Consider the following 22,178-nt stretch of genomic DNA (forward strand, 5'->3'; position numbering starts at 1 on the left):
GGAATGACAAAGTCTTTGTACAACCTCTCACTGCTCTCGTTAATTACCAGATTAGGATTCCTTCATTTTCTATACTACATGAAAAAAAAATGATCTGTTTCATGTTCCTAATCGAAGATCAAAAAATTAATAGATAGAGATGTTTGCCCCAAGCTGGTCAAAACACCACTTTTCACAAATCCATAAAGGTAAAAAAATAAATAAATAAAGCCTCCCAAGTTGGGGGGAATGTCAGAAAGCAAAATTGAACATGTGTATATGTTCAGAAAATAACTGTCTTCTGTAGTCCTAAAAACATAACTTTTTCTGTTTTATTTTAATTTGTAAGCAGACAAACTCTGCATCTGGAGTCAAGACCTGCCTGAGATTTGAATCTTAGCTCTATGACTTATTGAGTTATTTATTAGTAACCTTGTACAAGTCACTTAATTTCTCTGGGTCTCAGTTTCCCCATCCATTAAAAGAGGAGGTTGGACTAGTTGAGCTCCAAGGTCCCTTCCAGCTCTAAGAAAAATGATCTTGTATTGATGGTTGCTTCAACAAGCATTTACTAGGCAAATACATGTGCTGCGTACTTTGCCGAGAGCAAGAACACAAATAAAAAGTATAAATAGGCCTTGCCCTCCTCAAGGAACTTACACATTTCAAAACTCTTAACTATTATCGGAATAATTAATGATGTCATATGAATAAATTACCTGCATAAACTATAGTTTTAAGTTTAAGAACCCAATGTAACCAATTTTATGGGCAAACTAATATATAATACATAGGCATTCCCTCCACCAATTATGTTTAGGACCTCCATAGGCCTTTGTAGCTGCTTTTCATAAGCTTCTATGGCCAATTAATCACCCTGAGTCAATCTTCTGGTAAACAGTCTTTCTGGACTTAACTAGGGCAAAATGACCTCATGTGACAGACTGGGTCCATGCTCCTTGATTTTCCATCCAGATCATATTAAACATAACACATTCTTAGGTTCATAACTCATTAATTTTTTGCTTCTAAAAGGATTTGAGTTTTTTTTTAAAGATTTAAAAAAAAGATTTAAAAAATCATATGCTAGCTAGAGACATCAATCTTGAAAACAGGAAGTCTTACACATATACTAACAGTAGTACCATGGACAAGTCACTTAATCTTTTAGTGCCCCAGGCAATTCCCTAAAACTATAAATTAGAGACAAGGTATTGATCTACATCGGTGGAAAGAATTTCCTATACCAACATCACAGATCCAGAATTTTAAAACTGCATCATTTAACTTTTTTACATATACACAAAGTGTTCTTTGGTTTGAAAATTTCTGGAAATGTTTAAGCCATGGATATCAGTTTCAGAAGACTGGATCAAACTAAACTAACCAAGGCATCCTCTTCATCTCTGAGCACATTAGCAATCCCTATGAGATCAACTACCCATGAATCCTGAGAAAGCCTGGACCTGAGAGTGGGGAAGTTCCCATTAAGTCAATGAAAGTAAAAATGCTTAAATTCCTACAGGCAAAAGGACTCTCAGTTGGCTTGCTCTCATGCTGGGCTCTTCACCTTTCTACCTTCTAGGATTCTCAGCCAACAAGCCAAGCCTCTGAATTTCAAGACCCCTCCTTCCCTGCCATTTTCAGTGCTACTTTCTTATCCTCCTTCTTAGAAGTCTGGCTCCCCATCTTCTCCAGCTTCACGGTGAACATGTCACCATATATTCCTAAGGCTTTAGGGACTGAAGTTTCATTAATGAGATGTCTCATGTCTCATGTACAGACCTACAACTCCACCAATTCTACCATTGTTTCCAGGTATCCTAACAATAGGGTGTTTCTATTTGTCCTGCTCCTTGACAAGTAGACTGAAGGTACCATAAGTAAGGGAGGTAGGAGGCAGAACTCTGAAGAAAATGCAACTGGGAGAATCACAAAAATACCACTGAACAAGTCAAAGTAAGAAGTCAACTTAGGCATAAAAGATTGGACAGGTGGCACAGGGACAGTCTAGAGTCCAAAAGGTCAGAGTTAGAGATAACCAGTCAAGAGGAGAGACAACTCCAAAGTGAGTTCTTATCTTAGGACAGTCTTTTTTTCTGCTCTCTGTTTTATATACCCAGTGGGTGTGGACAATACATAACCCATAGATGTTAATCATATCTACAATTCCAGTGGCCTAAAGTAAACAATATCTCTACTTCAGCAAGGTTAGAAAGATTAGAATTGTCAATAAATACACACTTATTAAGAGCCTACTATGAACCAGGCACTGTGCTAAGTACTAGAGATACAAACAGTATCTCTCCCCTCCCAAAAAAACCCCAAACAGTCCCTGCCCTCAAGGAGCTCACAGTCTAATGGGGGAGGGGAACAAGCAAAGAAATATGCACAAACAAGCTATATACAGGATAAATAGGAAATAATTAAAAGAAGGAAGGCACTAGAATTCAGAAGGATTTTGAAAGGCTTCCTCTAGAATAGGAGATTTTAGTTGGAACTTGAATGAAGTCAGGGAAGTCAGAAGACAGGGATGAAGAAAGAGAATATGGGAGACAGACAGAAAAAAATTATCAGAATTGAAGAGGTAGAATGTCTTCACTAGATCAAAGAGTATGGTGGTGGGGAGTAAGGTTTAAGAAGATCGGAAATGATGGGAGGTAGCTATGTTATGAAGGGATTTGAAAATGAAATCGAGAATTTTGTGTTTGATCCTAGAGGCAATAGAATGCCACTGAAATTTATTGAGTAGGGAAGTGACGTGGTTGGACTTGAACTTCAGGAAAATCACTTTGGCAGATGAATGGAGGACAGATTAAAGAGGACAGAGCCTTGAGGAAGTCAAACCAACCAGCAGATTACTTCAATAGTCTAAGTATGAGGTAATGAGGGCCTGCACCAGGGTTGTGGCAAGGTCAGTGGAGACAAAGTGGTACACATGAGAGATATTGCAAAGGTCAAATCAGCAGGCTTTGGCAACAGATTGGATATGGGGGAAAAGAGAGAATGAAAAATTGATGATGACATCTAGGTTGGAAGCCTGAGGAACTGAAAGAATGGAGTTGCTCTCAACAGTAATAGGGAAGTTAGCAGGTGAGATGGTTTATAGGGAAAGAGAAAATGGAATTATGTCCAACGGCAGCAAAAAATTGGAATTGGAAACTGAGGAGATGCCCAGTCATTTGGGAAATGGCTGAACAAATTAAGGTCTATGAATGTGATGGAAGAAATGATAAAGGGGGCGGTTTTAGAAAAATCTGGGAAGACTTGTTGCAAAGCTGATGCAAAGTGAAGTGAGCAGAACAAAAAGAACAATTCACATAGTAACAACAATACTTATAAAGATAATCAACTTTGAAAGAATTAGTAATGCTGATCAACACAATGACCAATCACATCTCCAAAGGACTCACGAAAAAACATGCTATCCACTTCCAGACAGAAAACTCGTGAACTCAGAGTGCAAACTAAAGCACACTTTCTTCTCTTTGTCTCTTTTTTGGGGCCAAGGTTAATGCAGGGATTTGTTTCTCTTGTCTTCTCAATGGGTGGAGAAGAGGAAAGGTGGAGGAAGATAATTCAGAACTAAAAATAAAATAAGATTTAATTTTTAAAAATACTACCATGCTGGAACTGTTTTAAAGAAGAATCCAAGAACAGATTGAACATGTCTGTTGTCTGAGGATCAGCTTAGCTGGAGAGGATCGCCACCAGGCTAGTTGGCTGGTGATGAATTTTTTTTGGCACAGCAACTCTTGAAGTCATTTACTAAGTTGCAAAAGGGTTTTGATCTGACATGATGGAGTAATCCTTCTCCAACCCCTACACAAGGACACTTTAGTAGCACTGAAGTACAATGTAGCACCATTACTGTACACATCATTAAATGTCTTAACTTTCATTTTTATAAATAAGTGGTTACAACACTAAATTCACCTTGCCCTATATTCAGTGTTCCCTCATCCAAATTTTTAAAAAATGAAAAAGAACATACCACCAATCTAACATACATTATTATTATGTCCCAAGACTGTAACTGTCTATCAATTACCCCATTGTCAAGGTCCTGATGAATCCAATGACTTCTCCAATTTTTATTTAGCTATTAGGTCACTTATGTTCCTCTTTATTTCTCAATCATTCAGAATTAAAGGTAAAAAGATCATTATTCCTCCCTCAGGGAGGTGGTTATGAACCTCCCTCCACTAGAGTTCCACTCAGCAAGCTGAACAGAAATATCAGTGTTGTTTTAGGGGGGGTACCACAGCTGTACATCTCAAAAGTAGACAAGTTTGAGAAGGGAAAAAAAAACACATTCCATCTAGTTGGTAAAAATCTATGACATATTCTTTTCAAAACAGACTAGGATTCCATTAATTTTTCATTTGGCGTCAGCCTGGTAATATTTCCTCCTCCTCCAAAGCTCTCTTCCTGAGTTTTTAAGCCTTCTCTCTTTACCCCTCCACAATCACACAAGGCAAGGTTAGTAGCCTTGGATTATTCCCTAGCCTTTTGCTCCCATATCAAATTAGTTGCCAAATCCTCTTGATTTTACCCCCTCTCTCAAGTCATTGCCACCTCTTCCTTCATTCCACTGCCACTCTAACAATATTACCTCCCACCTACATTCTTCCTAGAATGCTTCCCTTGCATGCACTCTCCCCTTATTTCAACCCATATTTCACCATGCTTCCCAGTAAATCTTCCTCATGCACAGAGCTGATCATATCACGTCTAAAATCCTCAATAAATCCCTGAGTATTGAATAGAGTTTAAATTCCTTAGTCTAGAATCCAAGGCCCTTCACAGTCTAGGATTATCCTACCTTTCCGAACTGATTTTGTACTATTCCCTCTACTATTTCATGCCAACCTACACACCCTGTATTCTCTTGCTCAAGTCTCTCATGCTTTAAAAACTCTAACCATCTTTACCTATTAAAACACTTTTAAGAACCAATTCAAATGATACCACTTTCATGGATCCTGCCTAAACTATGACCCTCCCTCTCCCTCCCAACATGAAAACCTTTCTCCTTGTTCTTCATATACCACTTTGTTTATACCAATAATTCATTTTATCCTGTTCCTTTCTGCACAGTGATCATTTGTGTATGTGTGTGTTCTATTAGACTGTAAGTTTCATGAAGGCAGGGAATATATTTTATTCATATTTGCATACCCCAGTAGCTAACAAAGAGCTCTGCATATAGTAGCTGCTTAATAAGTATGTCTTGAATTAAACTGGAAGGGGCTGCCTCCCACATCAGCCATTCATTTACCTTTTCAACCACTTGCCCTACCAGTCCCATCACAGGACAGCATACCAGCTGAACTGCTACTAAAACTGTCATCATTACCACAGTGATTGTCAGAGAAAAAACAGGTTTTTTTTATACTTAGTATTTATCTATCCAAAAAGCTATTTATGTTCTAACCCCACCTCTTTCTCCTGACTAGTATCCCATAACTTCTTCCCCTTTTCTAGAACCCCACCCCATCTAAAATCTTCCCTACCTGGAACCTTCATCCTAGAAGTCTCCTTGCTCATTGGCACAACTCTGCCTTTGACCTCTGAGATGGGAAACCAGTAAGACTCACCAAACAGGATTCCACTTTTCCTCATAAAAAACCTGAACTGTCCTAATACATACAGCAAGGATGTGCCCATGAATTTCAGTGAGAGCTTGAGATAATGGTGTACCAAGACCTGGCAGTCTCTCAGCACAATAAAGGATTTCCTCCTTTTGCCATGGCCTGAAATTATTATGACCAACGCTTCCTAATGATATCCTTGGTTGTACAGCTGCCTTTCTCAATCTTGTTTTATGTGGTTTGGTCCAAGTCTCTTGGGAAGGGGTGGGGTAGAAGGAAGAGTTGTGTTGCCCTAGTCTCTTTTCCTTATTACCCTTGCCTGTCTGATTTGGAAATGTCAGCTATGGCATCAGTTGGGGGGAGGGAGAAGAAGGTGTTGTGCTGATGTAGACCCTTTCTTTATTGTACTTGCTTCCCCTGTGCTCCCAGGGTGTCTCCACTTAAGCCACAAAGACTTCTCTCAAATGTGCCAAATCAAAGGGCCTACTGCTTACAGTGCTGACTAAGCTATTTAATTCTTTGGCAATGTTCCTCTGAGCTACAGCAATAGATCCCAATAAGAACCAACCACCTTTCTGATTTTCTGAGTTTATTTGATTTTTCTGAATGTGAGTTTCTGAGTTGATTCCATTTGTAACCAATGTCTAGGTGAATAAGAAACATGTCAAAAGATAACCACAAGCAGCTACTAATCAGAAACGTTTTGGTACAGGTTTTGTCACAATTTCCCGATATGGTCTAACTCATCCTATCATATTTCTTACTCCTACAATCCACAGAGAGACAAAAGATCAGTAGGTTCCTTTCCCAGAAAGTTCTACTCTCCCAGGACTAAACTGTCCTATAACTGAATCCAAAAGAAACATGAGAGAAGAATGAAGGAACAGTGGCTACATAAGGTATCCTGAGTCCATGGCCTGGTCCCAATCTCTAGCCAATGAACCCACCCTAGTGATGCTTTCATGTGCTCTGGCTCTTCAAGAGCCATGTAGATGGTCTAGAGGATTAACCAGGACCCGATCAGCTCAGGATCCAGCTTTAACACACTGCTTTCAATTACTTCCTCGAGGCTGCAATTAAAGGTATTTGACTCAAGAATGCTGACCTACATTTTCCCAGAAATTTATATACTCTGTTCTCTATGCTGACATTCTATACTGTCCTGGAAACATGGGTACCTGTCTCCACAGAGATCAGTTTACTTGAGTTTAGTGACTATAGCATTCTCAGGGTCACAGGTTTATTTCCATGATCTCCAATTTTTTGTTTGTTTGTTTGTTTGTTTTTAGATCCTGTCACTATTTTACTTTATAGAACAAAATGCTGATGCAGAGGGAAAGAAATAATTTCCTTCTGCCTAAGAACTTCCTTGCTTCTATCTGAAAGGCAGCCCAGAAAGCCTACAAGACATGGTAGAAGACCTAGGTAAAAGCACATTTCTGACCTTCACTATAACCATCTAGAAAATCTGGCAGTGAAGATGCTACTTAGTCCACACTTCCAGACATATGGTCTGGTCATTCATTTTCCTAATTTATGTGACAGTGGCTATGAAGAGACTGGATTTTTTTAGTTACAGGACCACAGAGGGGGTTCAGAGGATCATAGATATAAAGCTGGAAGGGATATGAGAAAACACCTCATTTTATAACTGAGGCTCAAAGTGAGTGACTTGCACAAGATCAAGCAGACTGTTAAATCACAGAATTTGAACCCAGGTCCTCAGATCTCAACTCCAGTGTTCTTTCCTGGATGAGCCAACCCACTTTAAATCTATGATCTCCTATACCACTCAAGTCATAAAGCATTTATTAAGCACCTACTATGTTCTACCCATTATATCAGATGCTAAGAATCCAAAAACAAAAGTGAAACAGTCCTTGCCCTCGAGGAGCTTACATTCTATTGAGGGACAGTATGTACATACAATTTACATAAACTACAAGATAATTTGGCAGGGGAAAGCACTTAGGAGAACAGAGAGTACAAGTAAGATTCAAAGCTTTTGTTCCCTTGTCAGCGATAGCTGCTGTCTAGTTTTTCCCCCTCCCCCCTTGGGCTGATGCCCATGACCAATGTCAAGTAAGCTGAGAACTGAAAGGACAGCAACCCTTGAATCTAACAATTACCTTAGCAGGAATACTGGCCACAACATTTCTGACAAATGATGACCTAGACTTGTACATTTATGGACCTCCAGCAAGGGGGCTGCCTGGTCTACTTTCAGATACCTCTCATTGCTAGCAAGGTTTTTGCTTACATCAATCCTCAAACTACCTTTTTTTTTCAACTTCTACCCAGTTATCTTAATTGTGCTCTCTGGAACCCAGCAGCCCTCAAGCCCTTTAAAAACAGCTATCATATCCTCACCTGAATCAACACTTCTGTTACAGTTCTTGAGCTACTATTATCAGGCAACCTGAGATAATAGATATGCATTTAATGCAAAACATGAAGAGACCACTGACCAGCGACCAAGTGAGTCAGGCAAACTGAAGAAACTGATTTAGGAATATGTTTGAGGACAAGAGACCAGTGAAAATATAGGAGACCAAGAATCCACCTAGAATAAGTAGGTTCTTAACCTTTTTTGTGTCCTGGACCCATTTAGTGAAATCAATGAACCCCTTCTCAGAATGTTTCTAAATACATAAAATAAATAGCATACAAAGGAAACCAATAATATTGAAATGCAGTTATCAAAATATTTTTAAAAGTTCATAGACCCCAGATTTAGAAAACAAGAAGGGCTGACCGAAGAGTAAGGGAAGTGGGCTGAAGAGGTTGAAAGAGCAGTGTGTTTCCATTACACAGGAAAATGCATCTGCATTTAAAAGCCAAGAAGACTGCAGAGAATGGTATGTTCAAAGATTTTTCTACAGATATACAGCTGATAAAGTTATCCAAATAGATTTAAATTCAACTGTGGCCAAACACAAAATCCATAACAGTATCTACAACTGTTTAATATAGACAAGTCAGAAGAGTCTCAAATGGCTCAGTGATACCACTGATGATGATATTCCCTCCAGTGTCAGAGATGGAAACCCAACCATTCCTGTCATTCTGAGCAATTTCCAATCAGGCTTCCCAAATGTTGCCACAGGAGGTCTACCTAAAATGCTAAATGGCTCTTATTTTGTAGCATATCTCAAGGATGCCAGTGGAGCACTCAGGCTAGCCATTTGCCATCCCTCATCCTTGCCACGTGACCAGCACCTCTTTTCCTTCTACATACATTTACCCGATGGCATCTTTTACTTCTGTTCTTCAAAGTTCCTTACTGGTTATATGTTATAGCCTGTTCACATCCATGTAACTCTCCATGGGCTTCATTCAGCATATTGCTAATTTTCAATTCTTTGGAGACTGTTATGATCCAGATCTTGAAGTCATTTAAAAACACTAGTAAGATGCTGGTATTAAAAATATGGGCCTTAGTTTCCAGGAGAATTATGGAGTCATTAAAGGAGCTTTACAATTTTCTGAAGGCAATCACTTCTAATCTCTGATAGTTATTAAAAAATCCGCATTTTCTCAATACAGTCTCTAGTTATTCTCTGCCAGGTACTTAAGGTAGGCTCTTATAACTTAACTAAATAGAGATGAACCAACATCTCTATTACAAGGGTTATTTGTCTCTAAATTCCTATTTGATCTAAAAATCTCTTTCTCCGAGATACCCCATTTATCTTCATCCTTAGTTCCAAAAGTTGGTCTTTTTTCTTTGTCCACAGGTAATGCTCACAGGCCCTACCCAAAGACGTATAGGGTGTTAAGCAGCAAGTAAAACTCATCTATATTTTCTAATTGGTGATATAGTATACGAATATTATCCATTACATACTAACCTCTACTCTTTAGTCTTTTAGTCCTTAGGTCCTAGTTCCATTGCCTTTCAAGCATTATCAAACCCAAATCCTGGATTATTGTCACTATTTGCTTCCTTTTTTTCTATTGCTACTAAATAGAGCTGGAAAGTCACACAAATGGTGCTGAACAGCATTTATTATACATTAATGTTACCTAATATCAACTGGATCCTCACTACAGCAAGGTAATCATTTTATTTGGACTCCCTATTTCCCTCCCCACAGTGGCTTTCTCATGCCTTCTCTTCTCTCTTAAGGTTCTCACACCTCCTTCTCTCACTTACAGTTGAAAACCTTGCCTCTTGCTTTGCTAAGGAAAGCTGATGTCATTAGTCACGATCTCTCTTCAACTCAAAACCCCCATTTCCTCCTTCATTCCAGTCTCTGATGAAGAGGTAGCTCTTCTACTTACCAACCTCTCTACCTACACTCTAGATCCCATTCCCTCCTATCTTCTCCAGCAGATTGCTGTATCATACCTCACTCCCTCTCTAATCTTCAATGTTTCCCTATCTAATGGTTCTTTCCCAGACAACTACAGGCATGCCCAAGTCTTCCCTACCCTAAAAACAAAAAAAAACAAGCAACAACAAAAAAAAAACCCTCACTAGCCTTAGTCATGCCTGAAAGATATAACCCTATATCTTTGTTCCCTTCTCAGCCAAACTCCTCAAAGCTGTTTATGCTCATTGTATCTACTTCCTCTTTTCTCACTTCTCAGCCCTCTACGATCTGGTTTCTGGTGTCATCATACAACTACAACCATCTTTCCAAAGTCACCCATGATGTCTTAATTGCCAAATGTGATGGCCTTTCCTCAATCCTCATCCTTTCTGATCTCTCTGTAGCATCTGACATTGTTGGTCACACCTTTCTCCTGAGTGTTCTCTCAGAGGTTTTTTTGACAATGTTCTCTCTTGGTTTTTCTCCTGCCTGCCCACTCCCAGTCAGTCTCTTTTGCTGGATCATTATTCATAATATGTCCTCTAACTGTGGGTGTACCTCAAGACTCTGTCCTGGGTCGTCTTCTCTCTCCTGGTGATCTTCCTGGTTTTCATGGGTTCAGTTATCTCTAAGAGGAATCTCACAGATCTAATCTTCCTCTTGAGTCCCAGTTTCTCATTGGACCTTTACAACTGGATGTCTTACAAACATCTCAAAATCTTAAGATCTGAAACATATTTCATCATCCTTATAACTAAGAGATACAGTGTCAGAGTTGAAATCAGGAAGACTGATTTGAATCTTGCCTCAGACATATACAAGCTATTTGAATTTATGCAAATCATTTAACCTCTCCACCTCGGTTTCCTCATCTGTAAAATGGAGATAAAGTAGCAGGTATCTCAAAGGGTTGTTATGAGGATCAAACGAGACAGCATTTCTAACATACCATGAACATCTTAAAATCCAATATGCTAGCTGTCATTATTTCAGCCAAAACTCACCCTTCTGTTTCTATAACAGGCACCACCATCATTCCAGTCCTTCCGGTTCATAACAACTGTGTAATCCTTGACTTCTCCCTGTCCACTCAATTGCTAAATTTTATCATTTCTACCTTCAGGACATTTCTTGAATTGATCATCTTCTTGCCACTTCCAAAGCTACCAAGAAACTCAAACCCTCACCACCTCTTGCCAAGACTATTATAATAGGTGGCACAATAGATAGAGCACTGGCCCTGAAGTGAGGAGAACCTGAGTTCAAATCCAGCCTCAGACCAAATGCTTGACACTTACTAGCTGTGTGACCCTGAGCAAGTCACTTAACCCCGACTGCCTAAAGCAAACCAAAAAAATGACTATTATAATAGTCTCCAAATGGTTCCCCTACCGTGTCTTTCCCTCCTAATCCATCCTTCTCACAACTGAAAAACTAATTTTCCTAAAGTGTAAATCTGACCACGCTTTTTTGTATCCTCAGCACATAACACAGTACCTGGATCACATAGTGATCACTCAATAAACGGGTATAAATGGGTGTCTCTTCAGTAGTTCCCTATCACCTCCAGAATCAAATACAGTGATCTTATTTGGCATTTAAAACCCCTTCACAACTTGACTCCACCCTACTATTACAGCCTTGGGTGACAGCAGTCCCCTCCAGGCACATTGCAATCTAGCCAAACTGACATTTTTTGCAGTTCCTTACATACAGTTATCAGCTGCATAGGCACACTCAGTCTCCTTTGCCTAGAATTCACTCAGTCTTCACCTCCATCTTTCAGAATCCTTAATTAACTTTGAAGTTTAGCTCAAGTACCACCTTCCACCTGAGGGCTTTCCTGAGCTCCTCAGGGGCAGGTGCACTTTGTTTCTCTTTTGTATACGCATACCTAGATAAGTACTGGTCTTTCCACGCTAGACTGAAAGCTCCTGGAGGGAAGAGATTTTTTTCATTTTGTTACAGTATCCTTAGTGACTAGCAGAGTACCAGGCACATAGTAGGTATTTACTTGATGACTGATGGACAATACTTGGCTTATCCTTCTTGCCAGGTTTCACCATCCAAGATATTTTACCACAGAACCAGCTAAAAGCAGTATGAAGAGACAGCGGGATTCTCAAGTAAGGTTAGGAGTTACCACTAGTTTGGTGAGGGAATGAGGAAAGAAAGAGGAGGAAAAAAAATAAGTTGTCCTTGGTCTAAGAAAACTGAATTTCCCCTTCTCCCCCTCATAGTAAGATTGTGGGAAGCAGCGAAAGAAAAAGACAAGATCCTGAGAATAGTCAGATGACAGCTGTAATTGGCTCCTGGTTCCCTCTTTTCTCTAGCACTTGAGCCTTTATACTGGCTCACTGGCTGGGCAAAATATCCTACTAAAACATCAGACCCAACTCTTTTCTTCCTCACTCCCTACAACAAAATAGTTCTCTTCTGCCCTCTCACCTCCAAACTTCAAAACTACCATTCCTTCAGTATGGCACTGCTTAGCCCTCCAATTATTGATCTAAATCAGTCTCTTAACTGGTGAGATTTCAAGCAGTGTTAGGTTAAGGTTTTTTGTTATATTTTGTATCTTGTATTGCAGTTAGGAAGTTGCTATATAGATTGTACATTAAGCATCAAAGAACTACAAAGAGAACTCCCTTTCCCTTATTTTCCCTTCCCTTACTCTTTCCTTTGCTGAAAAGAAAGCACTTAGGGATGACATTTTTTTCCCTTTTTCTACTACCTTGCTCCATGGCTACTCTTACAGGACAGTTGGTTAGATGTTATGCCTTAGGAAAAAGAAATCCCTGGGAAAAGAAGAGGATCCAGGGATCTTCAGAAGAAGATTCAAACCAATTCCTTCACCCAATCCCCATCTTCCATCAGGTGACTCCGAGAAATCCAAAGATCTAGAATTAGAAGGGACCTTCCCAACTCCCTCATTTTAAAGATGAGGAAACTATGACCAAGTGGTAGAAGGATTACTAATTACAACAATTTACATGAATTGTTTGCAATTTAAGCTTAATTACAACACAACACTGTTACAACAAATTAAACACATCAGAATTGATGAGGATGGGATCTAGACCCCAAAAAGGAAAAACCCAGGACTTTCCCACAAGGCCAAATGTCTGGCGTTCACCTGAGGATATAATCCCATCAACTGGTCTTTCATTGTGGCTACCCCCAATCTCTGTTACCCTTAATTTACCCTGGCTCTCCATAATAGTCTCATCTCCCTATGGCCCCCATCCACTTTCCACCCTTAATCCTAGCTAGGCTCCATTCTCCCTTGGCCATGTGGTCCACCGGGTCTCTACCCCCCAGACTATTTGGCCACTCCTAGATTTCTCCCACAGTCTTTCTGTTTATAAGGTCCATCTTGTCTCCATTAAGGTGCTCAGATTCTTACAATCTAGCCAATAGCTCACTAACATTCAGACTTCTTAAGAGTCTGCCCAATATGACTGATGTTCTAATAAACCTTGTCTTTGGCTGAAAGGAGACTTGGGTCAAATTCTTTCAGACAGGATCAATGTGTTGTGATTTTGGGGTCCCAGCACCCTGAACCTCAACAAGAATAACTTTTGTTACTAATTTTGTTGAGATTACATTACTAAATTCACTTTCCTGAACACAGACTCAGGTTTCCCTTCCACAAAAGTTTAAAAACAAAATCAAATGAAATATCTTTCATACTGACATGCAAAAAATAATAATAATGAGTTAACCCAACGCAGAAAATATACAAGTGAACACTCTATTCTTTTTCTAATGGTTACAGGATAGTTGTAGGTCCTACGCCAGCCCCATTTCTATTCAACTCTCAATTAGCTAGGACTGAGGGTAAAGGCAGTTTTATGTGGTTTTGTAAAAAGTCAGCTCAAGATTAAGGCAATATAAACATCAAAGCTAGTGAAGGTGACAAGATGTAATAAGGAGATCCTGATCAGAGGGAAAGTACACTGCTACAATCTCAAACAGCTACCAGAGTGATCTCAAAGACCAAGAGATTAATAATTGGTAAATAAATCCTAAGTCTACTCATCAAACAATGTTTTCAGAGACAGCATAAGAGGTGGGAGCTGGCCTGAATACAAGTCTCACTTTTGACACCTACTAGCTGTGTGACCCTGGGCAAGTCACTTAAACTGTCAATGTTCTAAGAAAATTGATCTTGATGAGTTGTCAGCCTCAATAGAGGGAGTTTCTTCATCTGTGAGTTCCCAATACAGATGAAATCAGAGGTCCAGTCCCTATTCTCATCAACTTTAATGATAGTTGCTCAAGGTCAAAATCAGTTGTTTCAAACAGAGAAGTGCATTTTTACATACAGACAACTGATATAAATGATGGTTAAATTCTCAGGTCAACCCAAAGAAGTCTATTCATAATGTAAAAAAGGTGTTGTTCTAGTGTGTGTTTGTGGGTGGGTGGGTGGGTGTGCTCAAGTATACAAACACACACACACACACACACACACACACACACAAACACACAGAGTACTATAGTAATATAGAACCTAAGCACCATAAGCAACAATGTTTCTATGAGAAAATACATTTACTGTTTCAGTTGCAGATATCAGAAAAGTATTTTTGGTCCCTTCACCTCCCAAAGACCAGAAAATCTCCCTATTTCACTACCCCAGTGACTCCTCCACGGTTTAGATAAGGGCAAAGCTACATAAGAGTGAAGTGTAGAGAGACAGTCTATGGAAGCTACTTCTTTCTCTTCTCCCTTGCCACCTCCAATGCACCCACCCTCTGCAGCCCCTACTCCTGACATCTACAAAGTATGAAGCAGAGACCTAGCCTGGGGGTGTCTCAGATTCCATAAACTTAAACAGGCATGGGAAAAAGAGTTATGAGAAGGGAGTTATGGCCTGTGAGTAAAAACTGGAGAGTTGAGGTATTCCCAGTATGACACAGTGACAGTTCCTGGCATGTAGTAGGGCAGTAGGAATGCTCAATAAATGTTGACTGAGTGAATTGCTTATCTGTATTTCTTGGTAACGAGAGGACTGGAAAAGAGCAAGGGCATATAGTAAATGAGAGTAATTTTTTTTAAAGTATCTATAAGACTTGGTTTTTGTAAAGGAGAGTGACTGTCCTGTCCCAATCAGGGCAGCAGCAATAATTTTTATATGCATAATTTGGGACCTGTCTATATGCCTTGCTACATCCATTGTCACACACACAACTGCAAAACTGAGAAAGAAAGGGGAAAAAACTCAAGAGAAAACTCCTCTATTTGACAAACACTTAAAAGCACTTAGATTCTCTGCTTTTATTACCTTAACTGGATAAATAGAAATGACTGCCTGATTTAGGGTATTCCCATATATGTAGTACTTCACCATGAAACAATTCAGTGATTAATTTCCATCCGGCTCAATCTATGACGGAATAAAACGTTCCTAAAAGTTGGCAGATTGTCTCCACTTTACACATTCATTTACAACATTAATGTTAATTCTTTACATCTTGTCACCTGAACTCACTGCACTATATTTTAAATTTTTTTAAAAAGCTGGAATTTAGAACGGTCATAACCTGTGATAACAAATCCAAAAAGTGAGGGTATTCTCATAAAATACCTCATAAAGATACTTATCACCCTATACCTACCCACAACAGATAACAGCAGACCAGGATATCGATTAAGGAAACAAGGGTGCCTATCTTAACTCATGGTTTTTGTTTTTTAAAGAGGATACCTCTTTCAGAGGTTGCCTTATTTATTGCCACATCATCCTAAACTAAAAGTTCTCCTTTGAAGACAGGAAGAAGCAGACATCCTTTTGCACCCCCTTCCCGCTTCAAAGCTGGGTAAACAAAGGCACATGGCAAGTGACGGCCCGCCTGATCAACTACAGGGAGCTTGCAAGGGCTCAGCTCACTCTCGCCTTCAGCAGCCCCCGGGAGGGACAGCGGGAAACACCCCCCACGGCCCCGCACAGGCCACCTGAGGGAAGCCTGCAGACGCTGGACTTTCCCCTGGCCAATCTCGCCTGCTCCGACCGTGCCCACCGACGCACTGAGCTCGAGAGTCTTGGCTTCCCTCCCCGTGGCCCGCCCGACGGGGCTGTGTACCGTGCCGAAGGGACGACTCCGAGCGGCGTGGCACCCCGGCGCGCGTGGAAGGGCCGCGCGGGCCGGGGACTGAGAGCGTCAGTGCTCGCAACTCACCTGCAGCGGGGCGCGCCCGAGTCCTGCCCAGCGGGGTCGTGCCCTGCGGTGACCACCCTCGCCCCACTGCCCCTGCCCCTCTGCCGAGCCGCGCCCGCGTCACCTGGGCCAGGGTCCTTGCGCTCCGCCGGGCTGTCTGCTCCTGGGCCCGTGCCTCCCCTGAGCCGCGAGCCGGCGCCGAGATCCGAGCCGCCGCCGCCGGGAGGAGCCCGAAGCGCTGTGGCCGCTGCGCCACGACTGCGGGTTCGGGTTACCGCAGAGCGACTCCTTAAAGGGGCCGCCCCCGCCCCCGCCCCCGCCGCCGCCGCTCCCGAGCCCCTGGGCGGTCGCCAGCCCCCGGACAGCTCCCCTCCCCCTAGGAGCCCGGCACAATGGGGCCCCCTCGCGTGCGTCCGACCAGCAGCCGGGCCGGGCCGGGGTGGAGCGGGGCGGGGAAGGCACCCCCACTGCTCCGCCCGGCCCGGCCCAGAAAGGGCAAGGGCAGAGGCGGCACGCTCCTGGCCACGTGGCGAGCCCAGGACCGCCCTGAGTCCGGGACACGTGGGGGCCTGAAAACTGGTTTGGAGGGTTCCTGGGCGAGGATGCTCTGCCACCGAGTTTGGGAGGTGAGATGCCCCAAGGTGCATTATCATAGCGTGGCAAATGGAGAGAGAGTTGATGTATACGTGTGCATACACACATATTTACACAGTACACATATATACACATATACATACACATTATATATACACATATATTATCTATAAACCTATATGTATATACACACTCATGTCTACACATGTGTGCATATATTGCATGCATATATTATATATACGTGTATTTTATACACACCCATATATTTACCTACATATACGTTTTTGTTTTTCGGTGGTTTCAAGTCCTGTCAACTCTTCTGACCCCAATTAGGATTTTCTTGGCAAAGATACTGAAGTGGTTTGCCATTTCCTTCTCCACCTCATTTTTACAGATGAGGAACTGAGGCAAACAGGGTTAAGCCCAAGGTCACACAGCAAGTAAATGTCTGAGACCAGATTTGAACTCAGGAAGATGAGTCTTCCTAACTTCAGATCCAGAATTCTATCCACTATCCACACATATATACATATGTGCACATATATTTATATGCATCTAATTATACCTATTTTTACATATACTGTATGAATGTGCATTGTGCATATGCGTACATATATGTATAGATATGTTATGTACACACATGTGTGTCTACACAATCAGTGCATAACATGTTATATGTGTGTGCACATGTGTATGGATTGCTATACATACTTGTATATTATAGATTGTGGATATATGTCCATGTATATACATATGCCTATATGTACATATATCTTCCATACATATATGTGTATAAGCATGTATGAGGATTTCTATTCCATATGTTAAATAAAGAATACTTTATAAGAATACATATAACATGTAACTATTTCACATGTTTGTGACCAATATTTCCCTAGATTCCCATTCCCATGCAAAGGATTTATAAGGAGGCATTTCTTACTCTCCCCTGGCCCTAGTGAGGTGATCACATAATTTACAAGTGTTTACCCTTCTTTAGCACAGTCAGTTCAAATACTTCACATCCTTGGCAAGTAGATTCTGGTTTCACATTGCTGACTTACATGTGGACACATACAAATACACAGAGTTGACAATCAGATATTTGTCTAAGTAAATTTATCGGCCACTTTCTTGAAACCTTCACTAATCTGACCCCCCCCCCAGCAGCTAAAAGTTTTCCTTCAATTCTGATTTTCCTAGCATACTTGGGGCTTTTCTTTGTCAAACCACCCATACTTACTCATTATTTGTTAACCTCTCATTCCCCCAAAGGTGAATGTTACTTCCTGGAGGGCAGAGTCAATGTCATCTGATATTTGTATCTCCAACACCAAACACAGTGACTTGCACAAATTAGGAACCTAGTAAATTCATGTTCATTGGTCAGAGATGAGATAAATAAGCATGATTTGTAAATCATGTTACAGAATTAAAAGCCAACAAGCTGTGTCTCAGCATATTACAATCATATATGATTTCTTGAAAAACACAATGATCTTTGTTCAAAGATTTCATTCTTTAAAAAAAAAATTATTATTTATTTTTAACATTCTTTTAAAGTTTTGAGTTCCAAATTCTCTCCCTCCCTCCCATGCTTCCCTCACCACCAAGAAGGCAAGCAAATGATATCAATTATACATGTAAAATCATGCAAAACCTATTTCCATTTTAGGCATATAGCAAAAAGAAAAAAGAAAAGAGAGAAATTGAGAAAATGATACTTGTATTCAGAGTTCACCAGTTCTCTCTGGAGGTAGATAGCATTTTTTTCATTAAGAAATGATGGAATGATATTATTGGAATTGTCTTAGATCCTTCAATTGATCAGAGTGGCTAAGGGTTTCTCAGTTGATCAGAATTACAACATCACTGTGCAAAATGATCTCCTGGTTCTTCTCACTTCACTTTTCATCAACTCATAAGGGTCTTGTCATCTTTTTTTTTTCTGAAACCACCCCCCTCATCATTTCTTATGGTGCAATAGTACTATAAATCATAATGTATAAATATATATATATATATATAATATAAATAACATAAATCACCATCATATGCCACACCTTGTTCAGTCATTCCCCACTTGATGAGCATCCCCTCAATCTCCAATTTTTTGCCACCACATAAAGAACGGCTGTAAATATTTTTTAACATATAGGTCATTTTTCTTTTATCTCTTTGGGGCATAGACTTGGCAGTGGTATTGCTGTGTCAAAGGTCATGCACAGTTTGATGGCTCTATGGGCATAGTTCCAAATTGTTCTCCAGAATGGTTGAACCAGTTTACAACTCCACCGAGGGTTTATTAATGTATCTATTTTCCCTTATCCCCTCCAGCATTTGTCATTTCTAATAGGTATGAAGTGGTATTTTAATTTGTTTTAATTTGCATTACTCTAATAGTGATTTAGAGCGGGGGGTTTTTTCCACATGACTATAGATAGCTTTGATTTCTTCTTCTGAAAATTGCCTGGGGAAATGGTTCTTATTTTTATAAATTTGACTCAGTTCCTTATATATTTAAGAAATGTGGCCTTTATCAGAGAATTAGCTGTAAATATTTTTTATATTGCTTTATTGTCTATGATACTTTTTAGCAAAATGTAGTTTCTCTGATTATCTCTTTTAATTAGCCCTTTTTTTGTTTTGCTTTGTCTGAGAGTATGATTGCCACTCTTGCTTTTTTACTTAAGCAAAAGCATAATAGATTCTGCTCCAGCCCTTTACTTTAACTGTGTGTGTATGTGTTTGTTTCAAATGTGTCTTTTGTAAACAACATATGATTAGATTTTAGTCTCTAACCCATTCTACTATTCATTTTATGGGTGAGCTTATCCTATTCATATTTACAATTATGATTATTATGTATTTCCCTCCATCATATTTTCTTCTATTTATCCTATTCTCTCTCTCTTTTTATCCTGTTCCTCCTCAAAAGTCTGTTTTGCTTCTGTTTACTGCTTCCCTCAATCCACCCTACCTTTTGTCACACATACATCCACATTGCTTATCCCCTTCCCCCCCTATTTCCCTATACCCAACTGAGTGTGTATGTATAGTCTTCCCTCTTTGAACAAATTTCAACAAGAGTGAGATTCAAGCATTGCCCACCACCCTACCATTTTCACCTCTGTAAAAGTTCTTCTTTGTAATGCCTCTTTCATGTGAGAAAATTTTCTCCATTCTACCTCTCCCTTCCCCCTTCTTCCAGTGCATCTCTCTCACCCCTACTTTTTAAAAATCATTCCAATATAATCAATTCACATTCATGCCCTCTGTCTACTTAGGCTCCTTCTAACTGTCCTAACAATGATAAAGCTCTTAGAGTTACATGTATCATCTTCCTTTATAGGAATGTAAACAGTTTAATTTTATTGAATCCTTTATAATTACTCTTTCGTGTTTACTATTTTTATGCTTGTCTTGAGTCCTATGTTTGACTGTCACCTTTTCTATTGAGCTCTAGTCTTTTCATCAGGAATGTTTGAAAGTCCTCTATTCCATTAAATATTAATTTTTTCCCCTGAAGGATTACATTCAGTTTTGCTGAGCAGGTTATTCTTGGTTATAATCCTAGCTCCTTTGCCTTCTGGAATATCATATTCCAAGCCTTCTGCTCTTTTAACATGGAAACTGCTAAATACTGTGTGATCTGGACTGTGGCTCCACCATATTTGAATTGTTTCTTTCTGGACGCTTGCAACATTTTCACCTTGACCTGGGAACTCTGGAATTTGGCTATAATATTCCTGAGAGTTTTCATTTTGGGATCTCTTTCAGAAGGTGATCAACAGATTCTTTCAGTTTCTATTTTGCCTTCTGGAACTAAGATATCAGGGCAGTTTTTCTATATAATTTCTTTACAAATGATATCTAGGCTCCTTTTTTGATCATGACTCCAATAATTCTTAGGTTATCTATCTATTTTTCAGGTCAGTTGTTTTTCTGATGAGATATTTCACATTTTCTTCTATTTTTCTTTCATTCTTTTGACTTTGTTTTGTTGTTTCTTGATGTCTCATGGAGTAATTGGCTTCCACTTCCCCAATTCTAATTTTTAAGGAAACATTTTCTTGAGTGAGCTTTTGTACCTCTTTTTCCATTTAGCCAATTCTGCTTTTTAAGGAGTTTTTTTCCTTCAGTGAATTGTCATACCTCCTTTTTCATTTGGCCTACTCTGTTTTTTAAGGTGTCATTTTCTTCAGTACTTTTGTGCCTCTTTTACCAAGCTGTTAATTCTTTTTTCCATAATTTTCTTGCATTACTCTGATTTCTTTTTCCAAGTTTTCCTCTGCCACTTTCATCTCTTTCTTTAACTCTTCCAAGAATTCTTGTTGGATTTGAGTCCAATTAGTATTTTTTCTTTGAGCCTTTGCTTATAGCTATTTTTACAGTGTCATCTTCTTTTGAGTTTATGCTTTGGTTTTTCCTGCCACAATAGTAGCTTTTTATGGTCGTTATTTTTTTCCCTCATTTTTCCAGCCTATTTCTTCACTTTAAACTTTGTATTAAAGTTGGACTCTGCTCATGTGGGGGTAGAAAGATACTGTCCCAAGCTTCAGCTTTCTTTTGCTGTTGTTTCAGAGCTTGTTCTGGGCATCTGCAAGTTTTCATTACTTCCAAACTGATGTAACCCAGAGACAAGCATGGTCACTGCTCTCCTGATCTGCTCTCTGATCTTTACCCAGGAAGAGCCCCATCTCCCCTGCAGCTACAGCTGCTAATACTCCTTTTGGCTTTGGAACTGTGACCAGGGCCCATTCTTCCTTGTGACCAATGAGAACTGTGACCCAGAACTGCTTGTGGGAAGTAGGGTTGCCAATCAGTGCCAGGCCCTATACCCAGTGCCAGCAAAGGGTTTCCTATGATCTCTTTCAGATCAATTTTCTGACCCTCTTCCTTACCATCTCTGGGCTGAGAGTTCCCAAAGCTGCTGCTGCCACTGTTGAACTTTCCTCCAAGGCAAGCTACTGGTACTGCTGATGTGCCCTGGGCTGGCCCCCACTCTGGTGTAATAGACCTCTCCTGCTGACCTCCTAAGTTGTGTTAGGCTGGAAAAATATCTCACTCAGACCTCTTGTTGGCTTTGCCACTGCAGAATTTGATTTGAGGAGCTATGTTAAAATTGTTTAGAGGGGAACACTAGGAGAGTTCAACTGGGTTGCTGTCTGTATTCCACCATCTTGGCTCCACCCACTGACTTCCCATTCTTAATATAAAGCAAAGCATAAACTGAGCCAAAGATGTAGCTGTCTAAGAAGTTCCAGAGAAGGATCCAAAGGCTGGAAAGATTCTTTATAGATCTAGATCTAAAAAGAACCTCTAAGGCCATTTATTCTAATTTCTTCTTGTTACAGAGGAGGAGACGTACACCAGAAAGGTTATATGATGTGTCTTGCCATAAGAGGTTGTATTTGAACCCAGTTCTTTGGCCTCCAGAGGCAATGTTCTCTTCACTATACCCACTGCCTCCCTAGTAAGGTCCCCCATATATTTCTGTTTGTAAATTACATTGTGCCAATTGTATCAAG

General features: G+C 40.1%; 1 protein-coding gene across 2 annotated transcripts in view; it reads right to left on the reverse strand.

The window, feature by feature from the left end:
- Nucleotides 1-16,360, reverse strand: part of TLCD4 (TLC domain containing 4) — an 80,432-nt gene extending 64,072 nt beyond the window's left edge. For both annotated transcript variants that reach the window (XM_020999468.2, XM_020999476.2), the window contains exon 1: nucleotides 16,178-16,360. The gene's annotated coding sequence lies outside the window, so the exon portion shown is untranslated. The remainder of the gene's footprint in view (nucleotides 1-16,177) is intronic.
- Between the last annotated feature and the right edge of the window lie 5,818 nt (nucleotides 16,361-22,178).

The sequence above is a fragment of the Phascolarctos cinereus genome, unplaced genomic scaffold, assembly GCF_003287225.1.
Source record: "Phascolarctos cinereus isolate Bilbo 61053 unplaced genomic scaffold, phaCin_HiC Scaffold_5;HRSCAF=322, whole genome shotgun sequence".
Lineage (NCBI taxonomy): Eukaryota > Metazoa > Chordata > Mammalia > Diprotodontia > Phascolarctidae > Phascolarctos > Phascolarctos cinereus.